The sequence below is a fragment of the Phalacrocorax aristotelis genome, chromosome 3, assembly GCF_949628215.1.
Source record: "Phalacrocorax aristotelis chromosome 3, bGulAri2.1, whole genome shotgun sequence".
NCBI lineage: Eukaryota > Metazoa > Chordata > Aves > Suliformes > Phalacrocoracidae > Phalacrocorax > Phalacrocorax aristotelis.
Window position 1 is genome coordinate 92,256,802 of NC_134278.1, and position 17,851 is coordinate 92,274,652.

At 45.4% G+C, this 17,851-nt stretch overlaps 1 long non-coding RNA gene across 1 annotated transcript; it reads left to right on the forward strand.

The window, feature by feature from the left end:
* Window positions 1–509: 509 nt before the first annotated feature.
* LOC142055794 (uncharacterized) lies at window positions 510–10,601 on the forward strand. The gene is made up of 3 exons (XR_012660052.1): window positions 510–753; window positions 7,641–7,740; window positions 10,380–10,601. It is a non-coding gene; the product is annotated as an uncharacterized LOC142055794 (long non-coding RNA).
* Window positions 10,602–17,851: the final 7,250 nt, after the last annotated feature.

Below are 17,851 nucleotides of genomic sequence, written 5' to 3' on the forward strand. Positions count from 1 at the left end.
GATCCACCCTTTCTAAAAAATTATTGTTGATGTTGCTTAGTAGGGACGTGGTTGGGCTGAGGCCCCTCAAGACATATATCTCCTTTTGTTCAGAAGGATACCGGGCTGCAGCAGGCACCCAGACATCACAGAGATAATAGAGGATCCCGAAAAGAAGTCAGCAAGTTACAAAGGAGGAATGGGCAAGTAAAAGGCGAAAGCCTGAATCCCATCTGTCCTAAGCAATGATCTGCTCAGCTCTGGGCTGGTGGCACAGGCCACCTACAATTCAGGGTCTCGGGCACAAATCTTGCGCACTTAGGTGCTTATGTCCTTCCTCACAAAGGAAAAGAACATTAAAAGGAGATGCCTGTTACTTAGTTCAGTAAAGGGAAAAGAAACTTCTACTTAGGTCTGTTTGCCTCTTTTGGAGGCTGGACTTGAGCACAAAGGAGACAAGTGCCCTAGTAGCAGGCCGCTGAGCAGGCTGAGGGGATGCAGGGAGTCTGCTCCCAGGGAAGCTCTTCCACTTTGTATAATCTAGTTACTCTTGTACTGGGGGTTTGAAGCCAAGTACCCAGCAGGCACACCATAACTCTTCTCTCTCTCTCTCTCTCTCTCTCTGGCCCATTAATTGTCCTGATACCACTCCAGATCTCCTGAAAGTGGGACGCCAACTGTTAAAGGGAGATTCTCGCCTCAGGACGCCTGCAACCTCAAGCTCAGCCTCGCGCGTGGTCCGTGAGAAAGCCACGGCTCCAACTGCAAATCTGAGTAAGTAGGGGATGCAGATATGGGACTTTTGCAGGGAGCGCCTCAGCCGCTGGGCTGTTGGACAAGGTGAGACCTGTGCCAGCCAATTCACCTTTTAGTGCCAAATGCCTTTTGATAGAGATGCAGGTCTCCTGGGGACTGTGGGGACATGCTCCTCCTCCATCTGGAAAAGATGGCTGAGCTCCTGGCGTAAGAAGGGCACTGAGGTTTAGAGGTCAGAGTTGAGGCAGGTATGGAAGATGGCAAGAGCTGTGATCTTTAGTAAAAAAAAAAAAAAAGTCTTTTTTATATTTAAGAAGCCTTTTTCTCTCTTCTGCTCATTCGTTATGGAATATGAGTCAAATAAGAGAAACCGATGCTATACACACTGCACGCTCTTAAGTATTTTTTTTAAAATATGTGTGAGGTCAAGCTGGAGCAGGCTTTGCAATTTGTGTATCTACTGCAGCAAATGTTCTGCTCTTTCTGGCTGTTTTCCGTGGTTTTCATGTGTTTTAGATGCCTTCAATCTCTTTTGGTCCTCACCTGTCGTTATGATTCCGAGATTAGGAAGAGCCTGGAAGAAGGGGGAAATGCATGCCCAGTCCCTGTTCCAATAAATAAACCACAATTATGAAAAGAAAATAAAACCCAGCATCTGATAGAGCAACTAGACAGAGGTTGCCCAACTTTGCCCAAAACTCTAGATTGTAGAACTTACTTTTCTCAGGTGTGTTGGGTGCAGGGGTTAGGCAGGGTCTCCTGATGGAGGCAGGGGAGCTGTGGGAAATTCAGGCCTGTTTGGATTCCACTATGTATGTAGCAACGGGTGACAAAGACGTGCAGGCACCCTAAACTGGGTGAATCTGTGGAGGAGCTGGAGAAGGCCCTGATAAGCTGAGAGGACAGGAACCCCATCTCCTCCCCTGGTTCTTACAGCTGGACGCAGTGCGTGTCCCAGGTGGTGTGATGGGGAGATGATGTGCAGCCTCCTCCCAGTTCAAAGCTAAATCTGGCCCTGCAAATCCCAGGTGGATCCTTTCTCCAGTAAAGCAGAGAGCAGAAGAGAGCTTTCCTTGGGCTGCTTTTGTGTGGACCCTGATGTCTTTTGTGTAGTGTGAAACACCCACCCTGGTCTTTAGAGAGGAGCCAGGCACCGAGCTCCTTTAAAGCTGACCTGCTTCTAGGCATGCCCAGAAACAAGAGTTTCACATAGCTGAGACACTCTGCTGATTGAGAGTGGGATTTCTCAAGTGAGGTGGCAGATAGGGAGAGCGCTACTTCCAAAATTCCCCCCGTGGAGCTGGGGCCCTGGCATCCTTTCATAAATCCTGCTCCAGCCGCTGCAAGGTGGACATCGCTTCCCCAAGGAGCTTGAATTATATTACTTTTAATGTGTTGTAACAAAACAGTAGATGTACCTTATAATACCGTATCTTAGGTGTACTGTTATGTAAGCTGTGTTTAAAGGAAATGAAAATTCTGCAGAGTTTGTTTTGTATTTTATTTGGATTACAAGCCTCGTCTTGCTTCCATGTTGAGGCATTTCATTACAGGTCGTCTGTTCCTCCCTTCTGAAATTCTCTAAGTAACAGGAAGTTGTTGGCTTTCGAAGTCTGGGCACCTGGCACGCTGTGAGTCTTTGCTAAAGTTGGCAGAATACGGTGTGACCGCAAACCCTCAAGGATTAATAGGCTGAAAAAGCACAGGCTTCATGTCTGTCCTTAGTGTTCCTTAATGCTAAGAGTGCTACTGGGGGGAAAAACAAGCAAATGACAGCAGTCGTAACTTGACATTCATTGCTTTGAGACCCACCTTGTCTTTCTTTATAACTATAGAAATATAGTTTAGGCAACCAATCAATATACTGGGTAGGGTTTTACTGTTCGTTTCAGTAGATGGCACTTGATCTCTATTAGTTTTTTGTAATAATTTCAAGGTGTGCGTTACAGTAAATGTTTGACTAGCTTTATGACAAATTTTGCTTTTGATCCTGGGATTGCAGGGCTGCTTAGTTAGTTACCTCTCAGATATGTTTCTCATTCTGGTGGTTTTCTCTTCCCTGTTGAAAACATGTAAAACTGATTTAAAATGTTTTATGCACATTAGAATGAAAACCATGTGCCTTATATTAAGGGTGATTGTGCAAAAGCTTTCAGCTGAATCAGGTTTAGCATGTGATTTCATGCGTTTGCATATATGCTGTGGACACATACCTGCAGCATTTGCTGCTGTGAATGCATGCCTGCGGGGTTTGTTGCTGTGCACCAGCCAGCCTCTCTCCTCCTTGTGCATTGGAACCAGATTTAGGAGATGTGTTGAAGAGGCCTCTGAAAGCCCTTTGTTAAACTTCTGCCGCCAACATAACGGGACGGCTGGGATGTTGACCTAGTCTATGATGGAGTTCACTCCCTTTCTGTGTCCTGTTAAGTCATCCCTGCCAAAGATGATGTTTTCCAGCTTCTAAAAGTACTTCTGACCAGCCTATTCATTTCTATTCAAGCACACCAGGTAGTACTGCCAGGCATATGAGAAAACTCCTGAGGTGACACCACATGCTTCCTTATTAAAGACTTGTCCGTAGGTGGATTTACACATCACGGACGTTTTTCCAAAACTGTCATATACAAGTTGAGTATCATGTTATACATCTATTGGTATTTCTTGAACCTCCAGTCTCAATGTTTCTAATGAGGTTGGAGTAGCAAAGTAGCATCCTTCCATCTCTGATCGAAAGAGCCTTTTGGTTTGAACAGAAAGATAAGTTGTCCAGACTGTTCTCTTCTCCGTGAACATGTGTTCCCCCAACAAAGGTCATTTCGGGATGAGAAGGGAAAATTGCTGGGAGCTGTTCTAAAGTGGTGTTAGAAGAGCTCAAACTGCATATAGAATCACAAAAAATGATTAGGTCAGGCTAATTTCCGTACGAAGAATCTCTGTAAGGTATATAAAGCAGGAAAAAAACCCCACCTTGTAATGCTCTTTGTCTGTTCCAACATCTGCTCGTGGCTGCTCTGCAAATCCATGAATTAAAAACAATGAAGAAAAATGCTGGCTCAGGATACAGTGATATGCAGAGTCTACATGATGGCTCTCAGCCAATCTCAGTAATTAGTTTGTAGTGACTGTTTTTAGAGATGAGCTTGACTGACTGTGGTTTCACAGCATACACAAGCCACATTCCATATTTATTTTGAGATCTGCAGTGCTTATACTTTGCATGAATGCAGTTCAGATTACTACCAAAGCTATAGTATTTAGATGAGATTGGAAAACTGCTTAATGAGATAAATTTTGATTATTTGATAACAAACTTTCTTCCAAAGTAAGAAAAGTAGGTGAACTAAATGAGCAAAAATCAAGATGCATAATTAGTTTAGGTCACACAACCAGCAGTATGAATTGAGGGGATCAAGTAAAATCAAGTTTAGATCTAAATGCAGGGAAGCAGGATCTGCGTTGAAGTTCTTCCCCAAAGTCTTCTGCCTGGTATTGAGCTGGAAGTCCCCTCACCCAGCAGGTTTGAACAGTTGATGGTCACCCACACTGAAAGTTTTGCTCCACGTCTTCTCTGACTGCATGTTTGCCAGCTGCCAATTTATCAGCTGTTACTGCGCTGTGCAATCAGCTGCAACATGATTAACAGATCTGTCTGATGAGAGAGCACAGGCAAGCAGTCAGGTAGATGTCCACCCAAGAGTGATAAGTGATAGCTTCTTTGGCCAGCGCAGTGGGATAGGGGAGGGGATGCTGATGCCAGGCATTGCTGTGCTCAGGTTCTCACTGTCATTCTGGGAGCACAACTTGCAAGTCTGAGCTTGATGACTAAACTGCATATAAAATAAGAGGGGGTGGTTAGGTACTACAATCCAAGATTCACAGCAGAGAGCATGCCAGGCAGGAACGTACCTCTCCCAGTCCACAGGAGAGGCCAGAGAGGCGTGCCCGTCTCCCAGATTTGGCCACCTACTTGTACCCTGCTTGCACCCATGCACGTGCCTCACATTCACTCTGAACCTCTGTACCAGAGCCAGACCACCTCTGTGAGTGCCAGCAACCAGCACGTTTCATTGCTTTGAACTATGGCCAGCACTGGTGCTACAACCCACCCTGTTTTGTGTGGCAGCTGAGCAAGTAGAGCTTGGGGAAAAGATCTGAGTTCAGTGCCCTCCTTAGACCAAAGGAGTTCAAATCCACACCTCTCACAAGAGTTCTCAACCACTGCAACCTACAGAGCATCATCAGCTTCCTCCACTGGCTTTAGACCTCGTGGTAGTAGAGGGTATCTGTCAGACGTGGGCAGAGGCAGAGCACATGGGAGCAGCTTCTCTGTCACACAAAGAATAGAGCAGTCTACGTGGAGGAGAGTCCTGGTCTTTGCTCCCAGGATTATATCTGCATTTACGCAGTTACTGTTGGATGTGAAATTTATAGCAAAGTGCAAGGCAAGAGTCTCATGTATAGTAATAGTAAATCGCATAGTAAGTCAAAGGCCAGGGACTGGAACAAAATCACGCTGTCGGCTGAGCTTGACACTGTGAATTGAGTACATTCCCTGCTGGGAGCCTTTGCCCTCAACATGGGTCATTTTTTAAAGGGTGTTATCTGAAGAAAAGCCGGAAATGCTGAAGCAAGACTTCATCACTTCTGAGCAGCTTCTTTTTCTTACATTTGTTCGTGCATGTGAGCAGTCTGGTTTTCTTTCCTAGATTGCTTGTGGTGTATGGTTATTGTGTGGATCTGTGTAAGAAATGTATATACTGGCTCCATATACATACGTACGTATGTGATGCTGTTGCATACTGTCCTGGCAGACCAAGTATACCTAAGCTGTTCTACCTTGCCCAGCCAATTGCAGTGCTGTGGCAGGACGGTGTTAGCTCCCTAAACAGTGGTCCTCCAACCCATGGGGCAGATGTGTACACACATCTGAGGTACCGTCACTGCCTTTTCTGCCTCTGCCTGGGTTGTGCCAGCTGGCACTGCCTGCACTCCTCATCATGGGCAGCACAGCATGCAGTCGTGGGGTTGCAGGCTCCCCTCTCCCCTCCTTGTCAGCTAGAGCTAGGTGACTGTAGTGGTGCTGTCAGGGCAGCAAGGAGGCTAAAAGGCAGTGCAGAAAGCATGATGCTGTTTGCAGCACTCTCTTAGCTCAGTGCCGTTGCCCACCGAACAATAAAGTGCAGGGACAGCACTTGATACTGCACTATTTCACTCCAGTGTCTTGCAGGCAAGAAGCAATCCTGGAAAACGTTGCAGTACTTTGTTGGCCATCACTGTGTTGTTCTTCCCGTTGCACAGAGCGGTGCACAGCTCTGCTCCTAGGGAGTGGGTGTGCTGCTGCTTGTAGCCTGCTGCAAGGTGGGCTGGGGCCAGAGTGACGGGCCTCTCAGTGTTGGATGCCACTACGCGTGGCATGAGCGTTTCCGTCAGAGCATAGTGCCAAGTTGTCTTGCCTGCCAGCACTGTGACACTGAGTGGCTGCAGCATGGAAATATATGTATGAATGAATTTCAACTGAGATACCGCTTAAGCTGATGACTCAATATGTGGTATCCTTTGTGGGAAATGGTGGGTAAAGACAATCCTCTTAGTCAGGGGAGTCTCAGATCAGGGCAAAACAAGTGTTATAGCCAGTTCAGACAAAAGAAATGGTTTTTGAGAAATGGCAGCCTCTTTCATGGTTAATGCTGCTTAGGTGCGTTGTTCTGGGACTTAGATGTGTGAGCTTTCGCAATCACATTGTCACAGCGACAAACCTAGTCAACTGGGGTACAAGCCGTGCACATCACCATCAGTTCTGCAAAGGATTTAAGAAAGACTGTGCAGCTGAAGGTTTATCCACCCCAGTGGGGGATGATGGTATCTGCAGATGCATCATGGAAAATATAGCAAAAATGGGGTTCATGGTAAGTCTGCAGCTGCTGGCTGGGGGTGTCTGTGCGTGAGACGGTGCCCAGAAATTCTCAGGTGAGAGGTGCTCGCCCCGACCAGCTGTTTAAAGGATGTTGGAAAGTTATTTCCATTCCCTCAGCTTAAAGTCATCGTACAATATTGTGGCTTTGCAGTGTAAGGCCCAGATATGGCTTTGGTCATCTGCCATTTGAGTGACAGACTGAAAAAGATCCTAACTTTAGGGTGGGTATTTTTCCAGGTGATAAGACTTTCTTAGTAGCTCTACCTACTACTGTTTGTAGCAAAATGAAAGCGGTTTTCCCTGTACATGCCAGGGCTTGGGAAATAAAAGCTGTGATCCATAGAAAGTCAGAAATCAGGTAGATGGCTTAATACCCCAGAAGCACTTGAGAGCCGCGCATGATTATTGGATTGATTTAAGGCTATTAGAGCTGCTTTACTGTCCTTCTGTTTGCCACGAGAACCTGCATATGTGTGTACATACGCAGACACATATACCCTATTAGCCTATACACATTTATATGTACATATGCATGTATGTGCACATCGTCTCAGAAACCAAAATGGAAGCGGCTTTTCCCCCAGCGCGTAGTCTTTTCATATGGTTTAAAGCAAGCGAAATCTGCAGTGACAGTTGTGTGCTGCTGCAGGAGCCATGTGAGCAGCCTGATTCTTGTATTGACGGCTGTAAGAAAGCAAACAGGTTGTCACAACAAATGTTCCTAGCCGTGTCCTAAAAGGGCTTCTTTAGTGTGAGGGGTTTGTGTCCAAATGGTTTTTCTCTGCTCTTGTTTAAGTGCCACTTCTGAAGAAATGTTGCAAATCCAGAACAAATCACGTGCTTGACATCAGGGATGTTGGAAAATTCATGCAACTGCTAAAATTCACACAGGATGGGCAAAGGGATGATGCCTGTTGTTCATTGTGATTTTTAAAACAGCCTTTGACTTATGATTTCCACTGTGTTTTTACTCGTCCCTTTTCTTTTCCAGGGGTTAAAACCAATTTTAGCTCTTCAAGCAACACAGGCTGTACCTCAGTGCCTGAAGCCCATGTGTCGGCTGCTGGAAGCAAAAGGTCTTTTTCTCACAAGTAAGCAAAGCAATTTTTCCTGAAGAGTGAGAGAGTTGCTAGTGCAGAGAGAGACTACTATGTAAGGCCTTGCAGCTAATACATAAAATACCACTAGTGTGAGTTTTGGAACAATTTGGCTAACACTATGCTCTTGGGCAGCACTTACCCTGATGAGAACTGTAATATGAGAAAGGGGAAAAAAAAGCTATATTTTTTGAGACCAAAACATGTCAGTAGGCCAGATCAGCCGACAGGTATTTTTTTGTTGTTTGTTCATAACAAGTATGGGAGATACCCTCAGGTAAGACAGAAAAGACTTCAGCTGGAGTGGAGGAGGAGACAACTGGGTGTATGTTGCTTAACAGCAGTACCTCTAAGAAGTTAACCTTAACCTTTTGGTCTTATCACTGTTTTCTCTTTGTAATAAACTGTCAGCTTGGCATGTCCCTTTCCAGGTCATGACCTTATTTTTTGTAGGAAGAAGTAGACAATATTGCCTTTGATGCTTTTGTATTCAACACCCTTGCCCAACCTTTCTGTAACTAAAACTATATGCAAATAAAAAAAAAAATATAGATCAGTTATCTATCTAAACGAATCTTTCAAGAAAGATTTCTGTAAGATTTCTCCCTATCATTTGTGAAGTGCAAATCCAGAGAGCTTGTGAATGCGAGGGTGAGGACATTTGGGTGGAGCAGCGCACATTGTGCTCCACCCACAAAATCCCTGCTGGTTACATTTGTTGGAGCAGGTGCAAAGAGTTCAGATTGACAGGACGGGTTTCCTGCCCTTTGTGGAAGTGCTGGCAGGTAGGCCAGGCCGGGACTGGCAGTGGGATACCTCTATGCTTAAGTCACACAGATGTCTCTGAGGTCGGAGTGTGCCCCAGTGCACAGAGATCGGCAGAATGATGCTTAATGAGCAGTTTCCTATCTGTGTCATGAGACTGTTAGAAAAATAAACATTACCTAAGCACTCTCTAGATTAAATCTAACCAGTAAAGGTACTGGACAGGGGTGTGTGTGTGTGTGTGTGTGAAAAATACTAAGTATAATATGAAGCCCTAAAATCACCTTACTTGCAGTAAGATTCTGTATCATTGCATGTATTTCTGTGCATTGAAATGTAACTTTAAATTAGAGCATCCTGACCCACTTAATTAGACAGAAGGCCTCTGTAATAATGCTCCTTCAATTGCATTGCTGCGTTACGCACAGTCTATGTGAATTCTGCCTCACCCAAGAGTTGATGCTGTACTGTACGAAGTGGAAGGAGAGGTCTCCTTTGCGATATGTTCTCTTTTAACTGTTTGACTCAACTTCCTCTGAAAAATCTCAGTGTTGTCACAAACCACAGTCCAGCACTTCATTGTAAAATAATTATAAAATCACCCAAACCACAGCAGTGTGATGAAGGTTTGCAGCAGCCACCTTCCTTATAAACTGTTCCATTTTCAGAGGAGGGACGAAACCAAGTTAGGGAATCTTGAGGAGAGTTCTTGCTTCATAGTGCTGTGGTATTTAAATTTTTATGTTCAAGCCTCTTTGGTTGGCTGGATTTGCCTTTTTCTTTTCTGAAACCAGCCCGTTCATTACAGTTTAGAAGAACAAATTCCATGAGAGGATGTAGGTAGCAGTGTAGCAGTGCAGGAAGACAAACCAAGTGAGCAAGCGAGGAACCCACCTTGGGAAGCTGTGCTCAGAGCACCTCAGTCCTTTGGCAGTTGCCAGCAGCACAGATACCAGTTGCTTTCAAGCCCACAGTCGACAGTCAGGTTATTTAATAAAGAGTGGGAAAAGAAAGGTAGATACGTATGAGGGAAACTGGAAGGAAGGAAGGAAGGAAGAAAAAAATGTGTGGTTTTCTTTGTCTATTTTAATACTATTTCAGCCTGCTCACAGTAGGGTTTGAACTATATCTAAGCAAATGAATGGTCAGGCATTGGAACAGGCTGCCCAGGGAGGAGGCAGAGTCGCCATTCCTGGAGGTACTTAAAAGATGTGTAGATGTGGCACCTCAGGGCATGGTTTAGGAGACTTGGTGATGTTGGGTTGACAGTTGGACTTGATGATCCTAGGGGTCTTTTCCAACCTTAATGATTCTATGGTTCTCTTCTATGATTCTATGAATAGTTGACAGTGGCAGCTGAAGCACCCTCTATGCCAAAGAGAGAAAGGAACAGTGGCTCAAACAAATCTGTTTTCATCACACACTGTGATCCCTCAGGCTGCTTGCCAAGGAGCATGAAAGCAGTCTTAGAGCAAACCTCCACGAGCAGGCATCTCTCTGCAGGTCTGGCCAGGGAAGGCTGAAGCATGGTTCTTTTGGCACTAGCCCAGGCTGCAGTCCTCTCATTACTTAATGGAGTCAGAGGTTCAGGGAATGTGGATGATCTGGTGGAGTCAGTGGGAACCGTGCTAGCCACAGAGAAACGTGAAAATGGCCACCGTTTCCCTAGATCACATAATTCAGACTGAGAGCCCCACAGTCAGTGAAAGAGGGTGCAGTGGCTGATGACTTCAGGACTTTCTTCCCGGCCACTCACAGTTATCTACCTGTTTTAGTGTGTAGACAACTTTGTGCGTGAAATAAGACACATAATGAGTTGTGTGATAAAGATAATCCAGTATGCTTTAACCATGTTGGTTCTCCTCCAGTTGTGGCCTTCATGGTCAGAATAATGGATCCTTATCCAACAAGTCCAGACCCAGCCCACCTGCTTCCCGTGAAAAGGCCCCTTTGTCAACACTGAGCAAAAACCAGCCGAGTCCTGCGAACACCCGTCAGAATTATGGGGCTTCTTTAGCCAGCAGAAGCAACTCAGGCTCAAACAAAGGAAGTGACAGCAGCCAAGTGACGAGGCAAGTCTTTATTTCAGCATCCTGGTGTTCAGCACACTGACTTACCTTCTCTGCACTCAAATGGGGCATCAGCTGGTTGTCTGGCTTGCCAAAGGGGTCGTGTTGCTCCTCAGCATGGGTGTGACTCTTCATATTGGTGGCTCGACAATCAACAGTGTGCTCTATCCCATGTAAAAGTTTGACTGTTTCAGTACTGTAAAATTCAAGGTTACTTTTAGTCAAAGCACTTTGTAGCTGGTTTTCACTCCAAGGCAGGCTCCTTTCCGTGGTTTTATGCTGTCAGTTCTCATGTGGCTTTCCTGGTTCTTTCACAGAAAGGTCCTTTCTCCTTTGGAGAGAGTTGGGTGGGGTTGTATAGAAAATATTGTATGCTCGGGTGAAAATTCACCCTGCCCGGCCTTAGGTACCTCTGCGTGCAGTTTCCTCTACAGGGAAGAAAACTAATACCTGCGGGAGCGTGCGACACGTATTGCAGAGAAGAAATTGGTTGTTTCTCTCCCTCCCTTTCTCTCTCTTTCCTCCCACCCCAGGCAACTCAACAGCCAAGCATGTCAGATACACACCTAAAGCTAGACAGGATTAATGTAGGTTTCAGGGTGCTCAGCTTCTTAACTCACATGTGGAGCTGAACTCAGTCTGTACGCTTCCTTACCTGGCTGTGTCTGCAGCTGGGTGCCCTTGCCAATGGCCCAGCTGCCTGCTCTCGGGCACCGTTTTGGGTGAGGAGATGGCTAGGTGTTTTAAAGTTAAATGTCTCATTTGAGGTAATGGCACTGAAAACAAGTACGATAAATAGTAAATTTTGTACTATAGCCACAAATCAGCCATTTTCTCAAGTACTTTGATTTGCCAGAGGGAGTCACTTGTGTGGACACTGAGGAGCCCAAAATGAGTCAAGCGCCATATCAGTCTATGGGATGTGTTCCTTTTTGCCAGGACTGAAGAACTGTAGGAGTGATGTTATGTGATGGTGTGATGGTTTTTTTCTTTTCAGGCGATCAGGGAAATCTATTTCTTGTGGTCACAATTGCAGCACTAAGCCAGAAAATCCGGAGCGGTATTTGACTCCTCTGCAGCAGAAAGAAGTTACAATACGGCATTTGAAAAAAAATCTGAAGGAATCCGAGTGCAAAGTTACAGAAAGGTATATTTCACTTCAGAAATAAGACTGGACAAGATTTATTCAGGAGCATTAAGGGATGGGAGTCCTGATCATTTGTACTCTTTTCTTGACCATGTAAAGTTTTCATTAAGAGATTTGAAATATGATCGGGCTGATTAGGTTGTTTTCAGGTATTTAAGGTTTCATTGTGTGCTCAGTGAATATGTACCGTGCACTTTCGTTACAAATATGGCTGTCTCTTTTTCCCTTTTTTTGAACTTTCCCGATAGAAGACTTTCAAAGGATAGTTCTTCACCAGCCTACTTTAGCACTGAGACCTTTTATACATAAAAAAAGTTCCACCTCACTCAGAAAATACGACCAAAAATGTCCCCCTTTTCCCCTAATGAAAGAAAAGCTCTGACACAAGCTAGTGTGCCCGCTTGTGGTTTTGTTGCTTAGATATGGACTTTTTTGCAATAGCACTTTGTATGGATGCTAAGCGAAGAAGCAACAATGTACATTACACAGCAACAGATGTTGCCTCTTTTACTAAAGCTGTGCTCTGAGAACTGGCTTTCCAGCACACACAACCCAAGCGGGCACAACGGGTTGTTTGAATGGAGCCCCAAGGTAGAGTCCCAGGGACCCCTTGGTCCTGCTTTGGGTGGCCCAACATCTGTACCTGTGAGGGCTGGATCTCACGCAGGGGGCCCTTCTCCCCACTTGCTTGCAAGCGAAGGCAGAAGCCTCTGGATTCATGCTGAGCTGGGGGGGTGCAAAGCAAGCCGGGTGCAAAGCAAGCCAGGTGCCTGCAGCCCTGAGCCATCCTGCTGTCTGAGGCCACTGTTGGCTCTGGCTATACGTGACGAGCTGCTGGCAGGCACAGGGGACACATCCAGGCAGCTGTTTGTCATTTCCTCCAGGGTGAGGCAGTAGATGAGATGTCAAGCACTGTACTGGTTGGACCTAACCCAGAGGCCACCACTTTCACCTCAAAGTGTCCAGGATCACAGCATAGCCCACAAGGCTGCTGGCTGTGTGGCAAGGTTGGTGACTCCAGCTAGGAATCAGCCAGTGTGTCTTGGCAGCCAGCTGACATCTCTGCCAGTTCTCTCAGAGGTGGCAGCAAACGATGCATGGAGGAATTTGCTTCTTCCTTGGAGCATCTTTGCAGCATAGCCACCCCAGTGAGGTGGAGCCTCACGTTGACTCTTTAACTAGGCAGTCACCAGAAGTGTTACGATATTTTTATTTTGCTCCAGGGAAAGAGAAATCGAAAAGCTCAAAGCTCAGGTGGAACGTATGAAGGAAGACTGGATCGAAGACGAGTGTAATCATGTGGAGATGGAGCTGAGCCTCTTGGAAGCAAGGAGGGAAATTAAAGAACTCAAGCAAGTTATTGAGAGCATGAAGAACAGCTTGGCTGAGAAAGACAAAAAATTTCAGAAATACTTCCTAGAAATAAGCATTGAGAACAAGAAACTGGAATCTTTGGTGTCGAGCATGGAGATGGCCCTGAAGAGCTCTGTGAGAGATGAGCAGCGCCCGGAGTACACATGTGACTCTGAGGGCAAGCCGTTGTGTACCACTATGCCAGACAGCCCCACCACAGAGGACCAAGCTCTGGAGGAGCTGGCAGATAGTGGGCTGTTTCTTCATGAGGACACAGCTAACGGGACTGATTTATTTGAAGAGAGTTTGACCACCACAACCCCTGAGTTGAGTGAGCCAGCTCCCTCCAATTCTACTGTGAATCAAGAGATGCTTGAAAATGTTCTGGATGAAAAACTAACTTTTTCCCAGGAGGAGGAGGAGAAAGTCAGAAACATGATGGTGGAGCAGACCATCCACACTGATGTGGTGCCATATAGCCTAGAAGGGGAGCAGTTTATTCAAAACATGTTCAGAGCTCAGAGCTCAAGATGCCTGTCCTCTAAGCCTGCCTTCTTCACTGAAGGAATTGGGTCAATTTCTCTTGAAAGCCTCAGTGATTCTGGTATCGTTGTGGACTTAACTCCAGGTGAGCCAAACTCGACCATCCTTTTGTCTCCTGTGACACCTCCATGCAGGAAGGTGGAGCACGGAGTTAATGAAAACCATTTTGTGAAAGAACTTGATTTTACAGAACCTCATGATGATGAAGTCTTTGGGTACATCAATACTGTTTCTCAGACAGGAATAAAGAAGAGATACTGGAGCAGCAGACTCGCCAGCAATCTGGCTGTAGCAGCCCCTGTTGTACCAACTATCATGCAGCCTTTCAGTAATCATGGAGCAGGAACAGATCTCATTTACAGTACTAGACCATTGTTTTGCAGTTCTGTCCTAGTCCACCGTTTTGCTCTTGACTCTTTGATTTGCCCTATAAATCGGTTTGAAAACATGTTACTTGTTTCAGAATGGAAAAGGTAAAGCCTTTCTACAGGATGTTTGTAACTGGTGTTTTTTGAGAGTACTGCTGCCTACAGAAATAGTCCTCCTGCTCCCAGTCACCATGTTCCCCACCCCCCCACCCCACCGCGCTGGTGTCTTTCTGGTGCCAACATATCTGCACAGTGAACATGACCAGGGAGATCAAGGAGAATACAGTGAGTTCTCTTTCATGTTTGTTTGCTGAATGTTAATTTGTTTTTTGTTAAGCTCAATGAGTTTCCCTGGCTGCTTCACTGGGCAAATATACCAGCACTTTGCACTGGCTCAAGAGTAGCGTGAGACGTGCATGGGAGCAAACGGCCAGAGAAAGGTGGGCTATTTCTTTAGGCAGCACTAACCTAAAACTTTTGTGAAATTACAGTGTTGAGTGACACGGAGGCTTGTTCCCGCTAAGGATGTCACACATGTATTCCAGAGAGCATGCTAGTGTTATCCATTCGTTGTCCAAAGAGTCAGTTCAATTTAGAGGTAAACCCCCTATTCCCCAGGCAATTTCCAGCACATTGTTTGTTCCTGTCTTGTGTAGTGTTCTTCTCAGTTGTACAATTGCTTGAGTGTTTCACTGGTCTTGTGTGTTTACAGGGACTGTAACCAAAAAGGTACTTTGTTGAGAGTCTTGAAACGTGTTAGAAAGATAAGTATAGGTGTAGGTACAATTTGAGTGTTAATGTTGTTTTAAAGTTTTAATGTGTTGGAATGTTATAGTCATATGAGCCCTTTGAAATGTATTGTGCTTTAGCTTATTGTTTATTTAAGTGTTTTATTGTAAATTACCTTTATAATCACAAGTTCAATGAAGCCTGTTAGAAATGGTAAATGTGTGAGTGTTTTATTGTAGCAAAGCCATATAAAATAGCCAGTCTCAGCTGAGCTATTGGGCACAGGCAGAGCTGGCGGAGGCACTGTATCAGGGCATAAGGAACCATCAGGACCCAAAGAAGAGAATTCTGCTGAGAAAAACTTCATTACAGCTCCAAGCATAAGCACTCAGGCAGAGAAAAAGGCTCCAGTTGGTCGGTGGACACACATGCCACCTGCATGACTGCACCCATGCTGAGTTAACAAATGCAAGTGCCTAATCTTTAATTCAATGCAATCTTCCAGAAGCTTGTAACTGCTCATTTCTGTGCTGCCAGGAGAGTGTCAGTCTTCCCGGCATTTAACAGAAGTCCAGAATACCTTGTTTAATTAATCTGAGAGCCATGCAGTCTCAGTGTGCCCACCGAGATGCCACTGTGACCATCAAACCAGAAATTCTTCCTGTCCAAAACTTGAAATCCGTGCATAGTTCAGAGGAGGGCAATGCTAACCAACAGGCGACATAGCGGTGTTTGCCTGCCTCCACCCAACCTTTCAACAACACCTCTGGCCGGTTAAACCTCACTGGCTTCCTGTTCTCCCCTCCAGCAAAGCAAGTGTAATATTTCTCCGTGCAACCCAGAGCAGAAGAAGCCTAGTGAAGCCAGACAACGCCATGCACTGCCCTGCCGCTTTGGGGAAGAATGGAGTTATTAGCCACAAGGAAGGAGGAATAGTTGGCCAGCATGTGGGGAGCATTTGCAACACTCAAGAGGGTGACATGCACCAATGCTTACAGAGGCAATTCAGAGACCTTTTGCATCCTTGTAATGCCTGGGTTCTGAATTACTTGTGTTTGCAACAGATTCCCTAGTGTTCATTAAGCATTTCACTAAGGAAGAGGAATCGAACAGGCATGTTGATGTAACACAGGCTCCAAGAGTTCACAAAGATGAGAACATGAGAGCATCTTGCTTCCTCTGCCAGCAACTTCCTCTTCCATGCTCACCGACCTTGTTGGGTTCCTGCAGGCCACTTGACTTGCCTTATGACACTACTGCAATACATAGTTGCTGCAAAGTCACTTTCAAAAGCTTTTCTTTTAAGTACCTGGGCACAAGGGCCAAAATTAATAGGTTGGCGGGTGGAGGGGATGGGACTGGAACACATGACACAACATGCCTTATTGCTACTTCAAAGCATGTCTGTTCAAGGCTGAGAGCGCAATATTTTATATGGGATTTTACCATCTTTATCACAATTTTGGGTTTCTCTTTAACAGCCACTATTGTTTAAGTGATCTTTGCTTTGAGTGGTGGTGAAATGGAGCATAGTTTAGAGGACTAGTTTAGATCTTCAGTTCTAGGAGAGAGATTCACCTGTGACTACGTGGGTGTCTTTTGCAGCAAGCAGGCAACAAAGCAGTATGAACCTACACTTACATTTAAAATGTCAATAGGCTGAACTCATTTCAAACCATGTTTTGGACGTGGTCCATGTTTAAGACACAAGGCGCTAACACCAGAATAACGTCAAAATTGCTTCTTGCCCTTAAAAATCTTCTGTCCGCTCAACTCTCATAAGTTATTTAACTATGCTCAGCAAGAGAGTTCCCGTCACATTCCTGATAGAAGTCCGTGCTCTGATCTCTACCTGAAATACAGCTCGCTTCCAAGCTGCCACCTTTCCTCCTCCATCCTGCAAGCATGCAGACAGCTCAAGGTACCCTTTGAAAGAAGAGGCCTGAAGTACCACGATAAATGCTCCAGTCCCAGACTTTGTGGGACTGGCCTTTGCTCCCCGATCCACAGAGGATATCCCAGTTGTTGTGACAAATGTACCACCTTGATTTTTCCCCATCTAATATTTGGCTTTACTCTTAGTCATGATTCACCTGGATCCTGCTGCTGCTGTATGGAGCAGCTAGGGGAGGACCATTAGCCTCCAAAGAGTTCAATAAAACCTCCTCCTTTTTCTGAGTTGAGAAATTGTTCATACCATACTGAGGCAAGAATTGAAGTCTTGCCTCAAAGTGTGCAGGTGGGGAGGACAAGCAGGGCATAGGTTAAGGGTCAGGTAGCAGGTGGCTGCTTGAATTCATGCTTACAGGGTAGCATAGGAACCAAGGCGGCTCCTTCCCTGGTTGAAGCAACACCTATTGATAATCCCATTATGCATTTCTCTATTTCTCTTTCTAATCCAGGCTCAAAGAAGCCTTTCTTTAATATTCAGCTGAAGAGGTACCCAACATGCCTCTCAGCTGCTGAAAACACCGAGGCACAGGCACTGCCCACCGCCTCACCAGAGATTCACTTGCATGCTTACTTAGGTCCACCCACTCACAAGGCTCTTCTTCACTTCTGATCCCTTCCTCATTTTGCCTTCTTTCCCCCCCCAAATCAACTACCTCACCTAAATCCCAACCGCTAGAAATGCGCTAAAATTGAACCACTGTTTTATTTATGTCCTACATGAGCAGAACAGGGGAGCATTTTCCTCCAAAACCCTTCAGACAAATGAACATGGGGCATTGCAGACACAAGCAACTATAGCGCAGGAAAACATATGAAACCAATGCATGCTGTTTTGACATACAGACTACTAGCTACGAGAGCACTGTACCCTTTCTGGCATTATGTCAGGACTTGGTAGAGTAGATGGGAGCAATTCCTAGAGCAGTTGTGCTCAAGTACAGGCAGGGAAATGGAGGGAAGAACAGCAAAACAGTGTGAGTACGCAGCAGGAGAGGGCAAAGCAACGCAGGAGGGCTGATGTGCAGGAGGTGGCAGCACCTAATCGTTTTTAAAACGGCTGAAGGCTCAAAAAACACGAGCATTCTCATGACGCAGTCAGGGGCTTTGTTTCTAACTTCTTAACTAGCCAATGTTTTGTTATTTTTAATAAATAACATCTAGTTGCACCTATTTTACAT